At 35.0% G+C, this 18116-nt stretch overlaps 1 pseudogene; it reads right to left on the reverse strand.

Moving 5' to 3' along the window:
- The window catches only part of LOC121482110, a 67804-nt pseudogene that overhangs the window by 42203 nt on the left and 7485 nt on the right, over window positions 1–18116 (reverse strand).

The raw sequence follows: 18116 nt of genomic DNA on the forward strand, positions 1-18116 counted from the left end.
ATGTGACTCATTTCTCCGATTGTAGAGGAAGCAGAGTAGACCTCACTTGCAAATTATTTCAGTGATTGTTCCAACCTTTCTCAGGCTACTTTTAAAAAATATTTTAAAAAAAAAAGGTTTTGTTTATTTATTCATGAGAGACACACAGAGAGAGGCAGAGACATATGCAGAAGGAGAAGCAGGCTCCCTGCAGGGACCCGGTATAAAAGGCATCCCAGGAACCTGGGATCATGACCTGAGCCAAAGGCAGACACTCAAACACTGAGCCACTCAGGTGCTCCTTTCTCAGGCTATTGAAGGACTGACAAAAGAGACTCTTTTCCATTTCACTCAACTAGAAATTCAGATTTTGTGTATGTAGATACATTTTTCCCACCATAATAAAAAAAATGACCAGGTGTTTGCTTAAGGATAAGCATCACTTTGCTCTGTGCAGGTTTATATGATTGCATTATGGCAAAGGGCTTTTCAGTGGAACCAGCGCTTTGATAGCTGTACTGTTCATAAATTTTATTCATTCATTCTTTCATTCACTTACTCACTAATAAAACATTCATTAACTACCAAATTTTGTTACATATGTCTCTAGATGCTGGTCATAAAATGATGAATATGATAGAGTTCCTTTCTCAGAGTACTTAAAGCTACTTCAAGAAGATTAACAAATAAGCCATTTTTTTTTCGTGAAGTGTCTTAAGTGCTATGGTAGAGAGAGGGGTGATAATTAACAGTATGGCACAGGTAGTGATCATACAGAATGACTACCAGTTGTATTACAAAGGAAGGCCATGCAGGCCTCATTTAGTTGGATTTGAAGGCAATGTGACATATCCTCGGAGAGGAGATGATGTTCTCTCTTCTCTCTCTCTCTCTCTCTCTTTTTTTTTTTTTTTATGATATTCTCTCTCAATTGGCCAAGTAAGCCTCGGTTGTCATGGTGGGTCACTTTTAGGGCTTATGTACCAAGTGGTATGAATAGTCTCAATGATTTTCAGTTGTGTTGCTTCTTCTGGGGTTTACCTACTGGATGTCAGGCCTAGGAAAAACTAAGCAAAGGTCCCTTAGGATATAGAACTAAGACAAAATAGAGCTAATCTACCTGAAGCTTATGGGTCAACAGGTTTTACCATGAATATTACAGCTGGGGAAAGGCATGGATAAGAATTATTCACATTTAGAAAAGAAGTGAAGAGTGTCCAAATACAGTAAGGTTAATAGTGTACAAATGAAAGGAAGTTAGAAAAAGCATGTAGTGGTTAACTATAGCTAGCCTACAGTACAATGTGTTTGGGGACAGCAATAAGAACTCCATCAGGGATGCTTCATAAAGGTCATGTACATAATGTTGATTTTACCTTGTAGGGAATGAAAGTGTTCAAGAATTGCACAAGGAACTAATATATAACATTTGCCTTTCAAAAATCTCACTATTAAAGCCATTTAGAGTATAGTTTGGAAGGGGCAAACTGAAAGCAAGAGATCTATTGTAAAAATGTAAGTGAAAGTTGTTACATTATAATAAAACCAATGAGTGAAAGTAAAATGCCATATGCCTTAAACTTACAGCAATGTTACATGTCAAGTTTATTTAATAAAATAAGGAAATGCTTCATTAAAAAACAAGAAAGGCTTAGGCCAAAGTCAAGATTTGATATGAAAAAGAGAACAGAGTTTAACACTTAAACAATGTTAAAATATAACTTATGTAAATCAATTATTTTGGTAAAAATTAACATGATCCCTAATTGATGAAAAAATACGTTACCTAACCCTATATGATTCTTATATTCACATACATCTCTTATGGATTTTATAATGCCCCCTAACCAATAGAATAGGTTTAAGAATTGTTTTATGAAGAATGTTGACCGAGCCTTAACAAGATAGCATACAATATGAAATCATAACATAAATACATGGACAGAACAATGGGAAACTGAGGGCTTGCTTTGTTGGCCACAAAATTCTGTTTAGGATTATGAGTCTGAGAGTTACAAGTGTATGGCATCTCTTCCAGGGGATTACAGAGCTATATATCTAAGAAACAGAGACACCATAGAAGATAGGCCTGTGAAAATTTAGCTTATCTGTTAGGACATCTGGGGGAACTTGGCTTCAAGTGGGATACTTAGCAAAGAAAGAATAATCAATGTATTCAAGAAAATATTTGAACAGTTTTTCATAGAGATAAACATTATTGAGCAGATTTTGAAATATTATACACAAAACTTGGGACTTGGAGGCATACTGGCTGGCTTACATCTCTGCTTTTTCTACTTACCAGCTGTGTAATCTAGGATTGTTTACTTTATTCCTGTAATTCTTAATTTCTCACTCACAAAGTGGGTAAATTAATATCCATAGTGTCTCATCATTGTAAAGATGAAATAATATACTGTATATAGAGATTCAGCTTTTACAAGAGGCACAATAAATACATCAGTATTTATGCTCTCTCCCCCTCTGTCCTCCTCAAGGCCAACCCTCAGATATTTAGAGGGATCACAAGGGATATTGGTTCATCTGAGTTTCTTGTAGAGGCCTAGTAGAGTTTTAACTCACTGAGTCAATATAATCTTTGCCATCACCCACCTTGCAGATGAATGAACTAAAAACTCAGGACACTACTTGAGATAAGAGAGTTTGAATTTACAAAAAGAATGACTTTTAGTTCTCATCTTTCTGACCCACTCTTTTTGCCACATTAGCCTCCTGCCTACTAGGAACTGAAGGAACTATTGTTAGCTCTTCCTTATTGGGGATTCTTTAAGTTCTGTCTCTGGTGGCACCTGGGTGTCTCTCCATTTTCAAAATATATATGTGAATTTCACAAGAGAAACTCAGAGAATCATAGGTTCCACCAGGGCTATGTTTACCTGAAATTCATTTAAGAGTCTGTGGGAGAACCATATGATTGACAAAATCTGCTAGAAATTCTTATGTCATACTATTTCATCCTTGTAATCAACCGATTTCTTCTAAGATTTATTATTATTTTTTTTATTTTGGAGAGTGAGAGAGTGTTAGTGCAGGAGTAGGGAGGGGAGGGGCAGAGCAGAGTGAGAAGGAGGGGGGGGAGAGAGAGAGAGAGAGAGAGAGAGTCTCCAGCAGACTCCCTGCTGAGTGTGGGCCCGTTTCAGGGCTTGATCCCATGACCTGGGCCAAAACCAAGAGTTAGACCCTCAACTAACTGAGCTCCCAGGAGCACCTCAACCAATTTTTTTTTAAAATTGATTGATTATTTAAACAAGTTACATACTAATATGATGCAGAAGAAAATCTTGACCTATCAGTCTGATTGCAAAGTCTATAATAACAGACCATAGTAGTCACTAGAGTGAGTCTGTGATGGAAAGACAAACTGTTAACTTCTAAGAAATGATAATCAGTACATTTCCCATGAGAAAGTCTATCTGTTATCAGAGCTCCTGGTATAGTTAGAGAACAACATAAAAATAACTTTCTATCTTTACAGTCAGTGCTCAAAGATGTGACTCATGAAGTGTAGACATAGAATAAAAATTACATAGACATCTACACTCTAGCCTAAATAGATTTTTACACAGCTAATTTAAATAGACATCTCCCCCATAATCTTATATAGATATCTACACCTCTAATCTTACATAGATATCTACATTCAAACATTTATATAAATGTCTATGTTTCTAACTTAAATTGTTATCTATTTCCCAAGTTTATACAGAATTTATACCTACAACTGAAATACATATTTGTACACTTAAATAGCTATCTATACCTCTAGCTATCCAGTCCTAAACATATAGGGATAACTACACCTCTAAATTTATATAGATAGCTATACTCCTAACTTATCTAAACCTCTCAAATTACATATGCATTTATACCCCTAAACTTAAATATCTATATATCTCATTTATGTAGATAGCCATATCCTAAACTTATATTAATATTGTTCTAATAGAACATTAAATTTTACAACTTTAAAATTGATAATAAATTCAGTGAAAGGACCTGGGTTTCTCTACTGTAGTGTTCTTTTGTTAGAAGACAAATATTATCACTGATGGGAGCTATCTTATCATTAAAAAAGAGGATTTTTTTTCCCTAAAGCTCATAATTTCTATCTGCATAAATTTAATCCCATTTGCCCATCTGTTTGTCCAGATGGAATATGTTACTCTTATACTACCATCTGTGTTAGAATTGACTGATATTACTTAGATTAATAATTAGATGAAGATATATAAGAGGTTTTGAAAAATCACCTTGTGAATATGATGGCTTTGTTTGGGGATCAGTTTTGATTTGTGACTTAATTACGTACAGTGCAGGCTCTCCATTGAATTTGAGTAATTATTCACCAGAGAAGAAAGAGAGAAATTATGCCTCCTAGAAAAGAGGAAGGAAACTTAGGAGGCTATCCTGGCCACAGAGTACCCCTCACCGTCTTCCCTGTCCTCCAAAACCAAACCTATTGGGAGAAGACGGAGTTGCCTCTTCAATCTCAAGGACCAGAGGCTCCAGATCTGTGCAGAACTATCCAGGTTAATGATGGAATGAGGGGGTGGCATAAAAACTGGAATGGGTGGATGCATTAATATGGGTACATTTTGCAAAAAGAAGCAAAAAACTAGTTAACTGTTACTTAAAGTCCTCTGTCTGTGTACTTAATAAAACTTCCAAAGTTGGCCTTCTCCGGAACAGCTCAGCAACTGCCATTAGGAACCTATGATCCCCCTGTGTTAGTGTGGCCTTCGGAGCGTGCCTGCTTTTTGTTTCTAGGCTGGCCACCTTGTGTCCTCAAGGTGGTTTGCTGCCAATATCTGCCTCAGTTGTTTTCTAACAACTTTGGGGGAAAGAAGGTTATTTTTAGCTATTACTCTCACCTCTAATGATGGAGTAAAAAATTTTCTCAGAAGCTTGTCAGCCGACTTACCTTGGAGTTCACTGTGCAGAATGGGTTGCATGCTTACTGTTAAGTAGCCTGCTGTTAGGACTGATATGAATTGCTTGAGCAAATCATGATCTACTTCAAGGCTGGACATAGTCACATTAAAACTGAAACAACACATCCTTGCAATAACTTTGCAAAAGGGGCAAAAGGGGCTCAGAAAATTTAGCATCCAATGTTATACAACTCGTATATAGAAAAGCACATTTCGAAATCCCTCTGCTTCTTTTTGCAAAGTTCTTTCTCTTTCTGCTACATGACACTATCTTCTATAACACCTTTAGAGAGCTAAAAACTGGGTTGCCTCATCTGAACCATGAACTGTGTCTCAGCAATCACCTCTGACCAGCAGAACTACAAACCCGAAAAACAGGTGAACGTGGCTTTGAATGCATAGAGCATAAAAAACTGAGCCTGCAAGAGCATCCTTAAGATTTATACCTCAGTTTTCTGGACTATCTGAGACAGAACAGAGAATTTTTGTAGATAGGAATAATGCTATAGACAGTTTGTGCCCCCAAATTCAGACATTGGAATCTAAGCCTAATTTGATGGTAATAGAAGATGGGGCCTTTAGGAGGTGATTATGTCATGAGGGTGAAGTCCAGGTGATAGAATTCATGCCCTTATAAGAAAACATAGGTCATCTAAGTACCCAGTGAAAAGATGGTCATCTACAGACCATGGTGCTATTTCTCACCAGAAATCAAATTGACTGACATCTTGATCTGGGACTTCAGAACTGTGGAAAGGAAATGATTATTGTTTAAGACACCCAGTCTATAGTATTTTTATTATAGTAAGCTCCCAGAACAATCAGAAGGAAGATTAGATAGTTACTCCCTGTCCTCAGAAGCACATATGTCACTTCCCCCTGGACTCCCAACTTGCCTTTTATTTCATGCTAATCAATTGCTAAAGGTCTCATTGTATCTCTGAGGATTGTATCTGGCTGTCCCTTACTTCCTGATTAGCCTTCAAAAACTATAAGTTCCAATTCCAGCAATTAAGTTTGCATGTGGCAAAGCCACTGAGACAAATTCTAGACCTTAGGTGACAAAATTTACACTGTTTTCTTGCATTTTGGATTTTTGTCTTCTTTCCAAGGACCGATATATGTATGGTAACAAAAAGCCCTATAGATTGGAAGAAGAAAGTGGAAAAGCCTCTACAAGTTTCTATGGCAACATAAAGATGTCAAATTTTGTCATCAAAAATTAAATTACATAGGCTATTGGAATATATGAAAAAGCTTTGTTACTGTCACTTGTTTGGTCTTATGTGAAATGAATCAGTTTGGTATTTTGAAGACAGATAAAATCAGAGCTAAATAATTTCTATCTTGAATTATTTTGAGTTTTATTACCACGACATGACTAAGGGAGACCTTTTTCATTCATTGGTTGTAGCTCTGGAGAATCCCATGAATAAGTTAGTATTTCATGCCAACAATACATTATTTGGACAGCTGCACACTTTCAATTTCTTCCTATTTAAATGTCCCTTCATTTATTCTGATTGCACCAAGGAAAATGTTTCAATTGGACACTAATGATTTTAACAAAAGTGTTAAACACCTGCTAATCTTTCAAAGGAAGAAGGTATACCAAGAAAAAGGCAGTGTGAAAACAGAGAGGAGGTAGAAGGTGATGTTAGAGTGACACCAGGAAGTGATTTTTGTTAAGTGTTTGAAACTAAATTATTGCACCTGATCTTTATGGAAGACTATATGAATGAATGCATGACCTATAGGACTTATAAACTTTAGGAGCTGGAAGAGATCTGAGAACTCATGTCTTTGATTTTCCTGTATTTTATAGATTAATAAATCAAGGCACAGAGTGCTTGGGATAACTTACAAAAGATTATTCAGGCATTTTCTGACAGAACCACGTGTAGAAACTTGAAGACTTAATAAGCATGGTTTCTGCAATACTATACTGCATCTGAATAAAAAAAAATTGATGAACCTGTAAATAGATTTTATTTCTCCCTTGTTAGGATATTCTGCAACACTTGCAGGAATGATGAACTTTTTCACATAGCCTATGCTTAGCTTTTTCTTAAGCAACAAGTCCACTCATCTGAAACAACATTAGTAATTTGAAGATAGTTACAGTTTCTTACTCATTTCTTCTCAGAGCTAGGTCACCCCAATAAATCATTGCCACAGGCAGTAGCTATATTTCTTAATTTTTTTCATTTATGGAAATCTGGATGTTCTCTTACTTTACAGGATCCTAAACAAGCTCTCCCCTCATTCAATGCAGTTGATATCCCACAGGGCAGATTCTATTTACAACAGTAGATGAGTAGTATATTTTCTGTTTATACTCATAATCCATATGTATTTCATCTTCCAAATTAAGAAAATCACAACTTATTTTTTGATTTGCACGCATAGTGATGATAAGGACTAAGAGTACTCATCACAGGTGTCTGTCTCTTCTTCTGGGCCAGGGAAACCCTGGATGCACCAAACCCTCCCACTGTGGGTTTGGTGCAGCCAAGTGACTAATTCCAGTTTATGAGGTTGAGCAGGCATGTATTATATCATTTATGGATGAAATCATTTTTAAAACTATGTTACCCTTCCACACCATTTTCCCTTATCATGTCAACCAGGAGACCACATAGGTTCCAGATGGTGAAGTCACACGAAAATGTAGCTACTATCTTCATAGATCTCTGAGAAGATGGATGGTCAAAAGGTCTGTTACCATCTGTGGCAGATTTTGCATGAGCAGGGAGTACAGCTTTGAGATTAAGAGGTCCTTTCTACTGCATTATTTAGCTTAACCTGACTAATCAACTTTAGTCAAAATACTTAACCTTTTCTCAGGATGCTTTTAACATTTACATCTGAGGGAGTAAAATTTGGTCATTCATTTATCTAGTTACTCCCATTTATGAAATCTATTTGATTCCAAGAATTTTGCTAAGCATCAGGAACCTTGAGATGAACAGAACCCAACTTGAGCTGTAGTGCTTCACAGTTTGGTGTAGAAAACAAACAAAAGTATAATAAAGAGATACATGCTAACAATGAGGCAGGCATGTATTCAGCACCCTGGATGAACCAAGAACCGATTTAACTCTGCATGGAATGTGAATGTGGCTTTATGAAAGAGTTGACATTTGAGCTGAAAGAAGGGATGGATATTAATACACCTGTTGGGCATAAGCTGACTGAGGACAAATCCCAGAAAGGAAACAGCATGTGCAGTGGCACAGAGTTTAAGAACAACATATTTTAGCAAACTTTCCTGGAATGGCTAAAATCATTAAAGACAAAATTAGAACAAGAGGCAGGGGCTGGATCATGGAGGAATTGTTTGTCATTCCATGGATTTAGATTTTGGACCTGTAGATCCATGTTGGTACAAAGGCCTTACCTTGCCTGCCACCTCTGACAAATTGCAGCAGATCCTCGAAGCTCTATGCTAAGATGGATTCAAACCGTGTTTATATATATTAATATATATATATATATATATATAGTTTATATATATTAAGTAATTTATAAAGTCCACCATGGAAGAGTAGAGAGATAGATACATGATGGAATTTTTGCAATGAATAAGTATCAATCAAGTACACATAGGGATAATTCAATTACTGAAGACCATCCACAAATATCCAGGGTTTCTATTTCTCTGTCTCGTGAAAAAAAAAAAAATCTGCAATAACCAAACAGAAACAATCACACTTGCACAGAGTTCTGAAACTGTTACATCAATGAGACTAGAGTGTGAGACAGAATTTAGATCTGAAATCAGCAGATAGAATACATCTTTCTAAAAATAATAAATAAAAAGAATATAATTCTTTTGTGACTTGAAGGAAGTTTCTTCCTTCTTTTGGCCATGCAAAGAGGAAATGCATTTATTTCAGAAAAATTAAATTAAAATAGGAAACTTCAAATAAGAACATGGGAAAAAATACAAATCTGAACTCTACCATTTAGGAGTAACTGTTATTTACAAACAGAGATCCTCATTCCAGAGAGCATTCCACAAGTAAACACAGATAAAAGATTGAGATATGGAATGGTTTTGGGGATCAATGTGTTGGGGATGCAAAGCTTTTGAATATGAAATTCTATACTTGGCTATCATATACTTATTTATAGAAGGTGCTATCGTTTTATGGGGCATTCCTAGGTGGAAAATCCTAATGGCTACCACGTAGGCTAGAGTATTAACTACCACAAACTGAATATGTGGACCCAGATGATATATCCATTAGAGATTCAAAAAATTGTGTTTGTAGGATTTGCTTTTTGTCTAGAGACACACAGCTGTTGAAGACAATAACTTAAACCATGCCAGGCCTAAGGTAATGTTGACGGTGTGGTATAAATCTTTGTTATCTCTATTGGTTTATAATTTGTCTTCACACATAGAGAATTTATTTCTGAAAGGCAGAAGAAACGTTTGTCTGGGAAAATCATATCTTTATCAACAGATTCTTTATCAAAGCCTCAGGAAACTAAGATGTCATATATTTATCATGTGTTTCCCTTACAAATATAATCTATAAATATTGTCTATAAATACTGAATATTAAAAAAATAAACTGAATTAGGGTACTTGGGTCATCAGTTTAGTGGCTGACTCTTGATTTTAGCTCAGGTCATGAGCTCAGGGTCCTGGGATGGAGCCCTGCATTGGGCTCCATACTCAGCAGGGAGTCTGCTTGAGATGCTCTCTCTCCCTCTGCTTCTCCTGCTGTCTCTCTCTTTCTAAAAATAAATAAATACATCTTTAAAAAATAAGATAAATTTTAAAAATCTGAATTACTTGAGCAGACCAATAATTCAATTAAATCACATAATAAGAATTCTCTGATTTTTACATTTTGTAAGTTATTTGAGATGCTATTCTCATTGAATTCCAAAAAATGTTACTGAATTCCCAGTTTAATCTTGTCTTTACGAAAACCAGTGGCTTCCAACTCTCCTTATAGATCTGGAGATCTGAAAGTAGAGTGCACAGAAATTGAGAGAAATTCAAAAACAGTGATCAAGAAAAGGAGTAGAATGCTCTAGGATCTATCCTGGCAACCAGAAAGTTCAAAGACCTTAGATTTTATACATAAAACTATTACAAGAATGGTTCACACCAGAGCATTACAGCACTTAAAAGAAAATCAATATTAAGAGATCCCAAGGAAAATTATATTTAATTGACAACAATCTCCAATCAATAACCTACTGTCATAATTCACTATTAAAGGTCATGACTCTTAAGCAGATGACAGTCAGTTGAGTTATAGTGTTGCATAAAAATGTAATGAAAACAATTATCCATTTTCACTCAGAACTATAAAGTCACAAAAACTAAAAAGTGTTTTATGGTTCATACATTAAAGAGTGCCAGAGGAAACATAGGAGCAAAGGGGCTAGAAGGAAGTGTCAGGGTGAATGAAAACCATCTTGCCATGACTGACTTTGGTGTGTTCCCCATAGGCATCTTCATTTAAAAGGGCTGGGGAAGGAATTGCCAATCAAAGTCTACATTGCCTTTGCATATGACATCTCCCCTAAGAGAATAATTCTGGATTACTTCAAAGGGCTATACACTGACTAATAAGAAGAACATACTGTATCACATATTTTTACCATTTAATACAAAAATTGCAAAGATCCTTGACACGGATTTACTGCTGCTAGCATCTCTTATGGTCTACAATATGACACAAATTTACTTTTCTAACGCAACTTGAGTAAATATATGTCTGGTGGGAAATATTTTATCTGATGGGCATCTCAATGAAAAAATTTTATTTCTAAAGTAGGAGGAACTTAAAGTGGTCAAAAAATATAGCTATAATAAAATATATATTCGAGGGAAACAGTGAAGATACAGCAGCAGTCAAGAGAAAAATTCAGAATAGAATAAATTATGTTTATAAATAAAAAACATGATGAGAGTCCTAATAGATTTGTTTATTTGGAAGCTGTAAATGCCAAGAGAGTGTTTTTTGGCACTTCTATATTTTTGTTTGAGGATAGAAATATTAATAGTAATGGGGTGAATCACAGAAGCAAGAAAAGCCTACAGTCACAGACCTGTGAACTGTATAAAGACATATAAACTTCACAGTAAAAATTCAAGGAGTATGCACTCTGAGATGAAAAATGATAAATTTAACCTTAAGGTTTGATTGGCTTCAAATTGATGGAATGAAAGAAAAGAGAAACACCATAACAGAGACTAGATACAAAGTCCCAGCCATCCAAGTGCTTAATCCGGAATTCAGATGGCTGGGAAATTGACTCCTCAGATTCACAGCACTCACTGCAGTGCAATTAATTTGCAGTCTGGCCCCACCCTGCAGGGTAGGTGCAGGTGTAGATTCTCCCAAGCCAAATTTCCCATTCAGAGGAATCTTTGAGGTCACAAAAGCTATGCTTCTGGACTGAAGCAGAAATTGGGCAAGCACTAGGGGGATAAAGCAAAGTGATGGAGGAAAATAACAGATATCCTTCCAAATGATTGAATTCCAATCAGTTTCTGCTTGTGCTGCTATACAATACTCTACTCACTTTTCAAAGACTTTTCACAGAAACACTAGGAAGGCAGCTCAGCATAGCTATTTAAAAAGAATATGACACTAACCATGATGGCAATTATGATGATAAAAATTAGTGTGGTGCCACACAAAATTTTGCATTTTAATAGAACTTTTGGTGTTCAAGACACATTCTAAATTATTGTTTTATTTCATTTTTTAAAAGCTCTATTTATAGGTAATCTCCAAACAAATTATTCTAGAAAAACCAGCTTATAAAGACCAGAAATTAAGCCTTTGAAACCTGAGAGTAGCAAAAAATCCAGTGGCTTACGCTGCTGCCTCTTATGTCTTCTCAAAATGGTTCCTATTAGCAGAGCTAAAATTACTGAAATTTATCAATTTAAACAAAGAGCTTAAGAATCTAGTATAAGCAAGACACTGTGCTAAATCATGAATATATAGAAATGAAGAAGAAATAGTTCATCCAAAAAAAACCCTGCAAGAAATAGTTCATCTCATTATATCCAGAAGAGAGATATAGCAAGGTAAATGTATTGATTAAAATGTAATATTCATTTTTCTGATGGCTGTGGTATAAGTTGTAGAGGTAATACAGGAGGAAGTGACACTCACTCTATCGGAGGAGAGGAAGAGTCAAAACATTTTCTGGAGATAACATTGCTTTAAAGTGGCATTTAATATTTTGGAATCTTTACAAGCAATGGATGTTGTTAAATTTTGTTTGATAACTCACTGAAGTTTAATGAAAATTACAACTCAATTCAATAAACATGTACTAAAGCACTATAAATGAAAGCATAGTGCCTGCCCCCACAAAGGTTACAGAATGGAAGGAGATATAATGAGCAACGTTTCAGTATAATGTAGTGATGCTGAGACGGGGACAAAGAAGCTCTATGGTATACTTAGGGCTGGAGAAATGAAGGATTGGCAGGTTATTGGCTGTTGAAGGACACAGTCACCTTAGTGTTTTTTTAAAAAGGCACATTTGTTATATGGAATGTGTTTTGAAAGGAATAGTGTTTGAGAGAGGACAGCAGATAGAAGGCTATTTTAGAGATCCAGATGAAAGGTAATGAAAACCTAGGTAAGACAGAAGTAGAAAGGATTGAAAGGAAGAGCAAGCAGAATAAATATTTTGTTGATAAATTGATAGGATGCCTTTATTTTTGAGGAAAGGCAACGGTGTATTGCCTAGCCACCTTGTTAATTTGACATGGCAGTAATTTAATGGAACAATAGCATTATTTCCTTGCTTTGAAACAAAATTCTACCTGCAGAGCATGATTATAAAGGTGCTGTGTTTCTCTCACCCTCTGTAGTAGCCAATAAATCCATATATATATATGTGTGTGTGTATCTATGACTTTAAACTCTCTCTCTCTATCGCTCTCTCTCTCTCCTTTCCTTTACTATCATCTATCATCTTTCTCTCTATCATCTATCACTTATCTATCATCTTTCTATTTCTCTATCTCAATATCTGCCTTCTTTGATTTAAAGCTTTACTTTATTGTCTCTCAAACAAAAATGCAATTCTAACAAGAATCGTTATCCATTAAAAAAAATATTTATTTATTTATTTATTATTTATTTATTTATTTATTTATTTATTTATTTATTTATGAAAGACACACAGAGAGAGAGAGGCAGAGACATAGGCAGAGTGAGAAGTTTCCATGCAGGAAGCCTGATGTGGGACTCGATCCCAGGACTCCGGGATTACTCCCTGAGCCAAAGGCAGACCGGCAACTGCTGAGCCACCCAGGCATCCCATGTTATCAGTTTTAAGCACTGGAACATAAGCCTAAAGGTTTACCATTCTTTGATAGTGTAAGGTAGTCATAGTTTCAGAAACTGCTAGTTTTTGTCTTAGTTATTAGAGTATTTCTCCTTTTTTCTGTTTTTAATTTTTTTTTTCCCAGAAGGCCCTGAAAAAAGGGAAGGTCATTTTTAAGGGTTGAGAGTATCATTGTTTATTATTGGTCCCTTCAGTAATAGTTTCATGCAGTTTATTGATATTTATTTAAAGGTTATACTAGTTCATATTGGTAGATATGGGAAGCAGATGCTATGACAGAGCTAAGACTTACTGGTATGAGATACAATGAGAAGGAGCATAATTTGGCCCATAAACCTTCCAAAATGTTATGCAGATCTAATATATGTAAAAGAAAAGGAGGGTATGAAATATAGACATCAGGGTGGTGCATCCCTTTGTGCAGAAAAAGAGTCTGACCATTCCTACTTAAAGCAGAAATGGTCAGACACTATCTCCATAGTCACCACTTAAGGGCTGCCCAAGGAGAGTCTTGCTTGAGATTTAATGCTGGGAAGATTCTTGACTTCTGTTATCTACTCTGTATTATGTAATTCCACATCTCCAAATACATTTGGGGAGTAAGATCCCCCAGCATATCAGTAAGTCTTCTTTTCTGAGGTGGATATTGAAAAGAAAGGTTAGTGGGATGAACGACATTTCCAACACTGCACTTGGTCACATGGCTTGAACTGGTTCCCCTTCACTTCCCTCCCTACACTACACTCTCAATTCCCCTTGCTCTTGTGCATTTGCTCTGTTGGTCTTGGATGTTTGCCTGCTGGTGTGAGCTATACTCTCATTTAGGGGCAGTCTGAGTCTCTTGTAACCATTTCCTTCTCAGTCCAGGGTTGCAACACTAATTTATTTCCCATTCAGAAAAAGAATTGCAAGGGGCACTCAAGTGGATAACCTGAGTCTACACATACGGCTTCCTGTCCTCATTGTGTATCAGCAATTCTCCCTCATCCAGGGAATCAGGGGCAATTACCTTGTCATGATGGTGACTCCTCTACTTACTTGAAAAATCCGGTAATGTCAATTGCCCAAGTCCCTTTGTCTTTTTTTTTTTTTTTAATCTTGGATGGACTTCTTAGAGATTTATCAACTTTCCTGATCTTTTAAAAGAACCAGATATCATTTCATTAGCTTTCTCTACTTTTTCTTGTTTTTAATTCTATTGATTTCTGAACTTTTTTATTCCCCTTTTTCTGCTTTCCACAGATTTAATTGGCCCTTAATGTCTAGTACTCTAAGGTAAAAACTTGGGATTTTAATTTTAGATCTTCTATATTTCTATTATGTACACATGCTATAAAACTTCCTCTAAGCACTGCTTTAGATGCCTATCACAAATTTATTGTATTTTATTTTAATCTAATTCAAATTTTTAAAAATCTGTCCTAAAATTCTTTCTCTACCAATGATTTTTTGGAGTTGTATCTAATTCTCAAATTGCTGGATATTTTATAGCTATCTTCCTGTTATGATTTCTAGTTTAGTTCCATTGTGGCCTGAGAACATACTTTGCATCATTTCTTCTCTTGTTAAAATATGTCTTGTGTCCCAGAATATGATCTGTCTTGATGACTGTTTCATATGAACCTGAGAAGAATGTGTTTTCTGCTGATTTTGGAGGGTCAATTCCCCACAAGTCAATTTAATGCAGTTGATTGACAGTTTTGTTCAAATCATCTATTTCCTTTTCACTGATTTTCTGCTTGATCTGTCAATTACTGACAGAGTGGTATTGAGGTCTTCAATTATAATCATGAATTTATTTATTCTTTCAGTTTTATCTGTTTTTTGCCTTGTGTATTTTGAGACTCAGTTGTGGAGTACATACATGTTTAGGGTTTTAATGTGTTCTTGGAGACCTAACTTATTTATTAATCATTATATAATGACACTCTGTATCTCTTATTATCTTCCGTGTTCTGAAGCATACTTCATATCCCAAATTAATATAACTACTTTCTTTTCATTGGTGTTAACATGGTATATTTTGTCTTTCTCTTTACTTTTAACTTATCTGAGTCTTTTTATTTAAAATGGTGGATTTCTTCTAACACAATAGGTAGTTGATATTATTTTTTAAACCACTGTGACAAGTTAATTTTTAATTGATATGTTTAGACAATTGGCATTTGTGATTATTTTGTTTATTGTAATTATTTATATAGTTAGATAATATCTACTGTCTTTGAAACTGTTTTCATGTTGTTGCATTTACATCTTCAGAAATTGTTCATAATTATGCTTAAGGTTTAAAATTCAGTATGTCAGTTTCTATTGATGAGGATGGAGTATGGCTATTTTCTTCTGCATAATGTAATATGCTGTTACAATTGGTGATTTGCAGATTTGTCCCTTCTACTTGCTTGGGAGCTTCAGGGTAGGGTGCTTGCATTATTTAATATCAGTGATTGCTAGCTGAGTGCCTGTCAATTAGCAAGTCCTTAATAAGTATTTGCTGAATGAAGGACACCTGGGTGGCTCAGTGGTTGCATGTCTGCCTTCGGCTCAGGGCATGATCCTGGGATCCAGGATCAAGTCCCATTTCGGGCTCCCTGTGAGAAGCCTGCTTCTACCTCTGCCTATGTCTCTGCCTCTCTGTCTCTCTCTCTGTGTCTGTCTCTCATGAAAAAATAAATAAATCTTTAAAAAAAGTATTTGCTGAATGAGAAGTGAATATATAAAGAACAAATACTGGAGGACAGTGTGAGTAAAGTAACAAAAATATAAAGAGGGGTGAGAATCAACATTAGAACAATAATAATAATGTTTTAAAATAAAATATTTACTATATACTATGCAATATGATAAGTGGTACACATGCATTAAATCATCACAAAAACCTTTATCAACTATAAAAATATATAGTTGAGGAATGTAAGTTTTTGTTTTTGTTTTTGTTTTGGAATGTAAGTTTTGAAAACGTTAAGCAAACTTCTAATGAGCTGACAGGTTAACTTTCAGTGCCAGGATCCATCTTAGATTTTATAGGCCTCCAAAGATCAAACTATATTTCCACCAAAGACATATGCTATAATGTTGCTTACCAGGCTGAGGTTAACCAGACAGGCATCCTTAAACCCCTTATTAACTCATCACTTTAACTGCACAGATTTTGTAAAGAAGCCATGGTTATCAAAGATTGTGCTTCATTTACTAATTCAGGTATTTGCTTTCAAGACAGCTTTCACCTCCAAGTTTTAGTAGTTGTCTTGAAATCCTCCTTTCCTTCATTTGTCATTAGAAACCTGCTTCACTCTCGAGGGGTGACATAATGCATCTCAAATATATTACTGTACACAAAATTCACACTTCTGATGCTTTTTAAAAAAAAATGTATATAACTATTGTGTCAGGCATAAAATATTTGCTCAGATGGCCAAGTGAGTAAAATATTTATTTCTAGAGGGGGAAGAACAGCAGGCAGGAGGAAGACATACAGCAGCAATAAAAGGTGTCTCCCATGAAAGGATTCATTCAGATCGCATAAATGTGGCCAGAAAGTGAATAAATTTTGTACAGAACTAAGTAGGGGAAAAATGTGCTAATATAAATACCTGAGAATACTACAGCAATGTGCTGATATCTTCTTGCCCATCAGCATATTTTGACTTTCAATGGGAAAACATCTGGATGTGTAACAGTGAGGAATAGAAGAGAGAAGTAGAACTGCTGGGCTTTTCTAATAAAAACTACTCTCTTAGCAAATTTTGAGTACATAATAGTATTGTTAGTTATGGTCACTAAACTGTACCATGGATCTCCAGAACTTATTATCTTTTCTGAAACTTATCAATAAGAAATCATCAAAGTTTATCCTACCTATAAATATGAAGTCAAAGAATCAAGAGACCCTTTGACAAAAACAATAGATTCTCATTCTACCCACACAGGAAAATAATTTTGATTGTTTTTATGTGTGCATATGTGAATATATATGTGTCTTCTGAATATGTGTGTGTGTATTTAATTATAGTAGCAATCACTGTAGCTCTAAATAACAAGTCTCTTTTTCTTTCTTGTTAACTTTGTAAAATGCCTATTGAATCTTGGATTTAAAAGAAAATTATTATGATATAAAATTATTATGGAACCATGTTTTACATTATTATATAATATACTAATCCCAGGACTATTATTTTAGTTGATTTATTTATTGCTCTTGTCGCTTAAAAATATGATAATTCACCATTAATTTGGAAAAAGGCTAAAGTTTATTTCTTATAAAACATCAGAGCGGGCTGCAAAATTCACAGAGAATTAAAGAATTTCCCAGACAAACAACAGAGTTTTAGGACATGATAACATACCTATGCCTAAAAGGATAGTTTCATATCACTCACTTGATTATTTCCTTACTTTTCCTTATAGTTTTTATACTTGTTTGTCCATCTGTACACCTCTAAGAAATGTAATTTAGTTTTACAAGTTTCTTAACTTTATGTAAATATTATATGTGATTTTTCAAGTCTTGCTTTTTTATTTATTTTTATTTTTTTATTTTATTTTTTTGCTTTTTTATTTTATTGACAAAATCCACTTATGTTGGATCTGCAAGTAGCTTAGCTTCCTTTTATTCTTTCCATCAATTTTTTTGTGTGTGGATACCACAATTATCCTTTATGTTCTTAAACGTCATATAGATGAGTATTTTCTGAATCTGGGCATTATGCCCTTATGAACATTTTTGTTTACATATCTTGGTGTTCAAGGTAATAAGTTTCATTAGGATAATACCTAACAATTAATTGTATATGCATATTCAGTCATATAATTCCAAACTATAATCCATAATGGTTGAATCAA

This window comes from Vulpes lagopus, chromosome 24 (genome assembly GCF_018345385.1).
Source record: "Vulpes lagopus strain Blue_001 chromosome 24, ASM1834538v1, whole genome shotgun sequence".
Taxonomy (NCBI): domain Eukaryota; kingdom Metazoa; phylum Chordata; class Mammalia; order Carnivora; family Canidae; genus Vulpes; species Vulpes lagopus.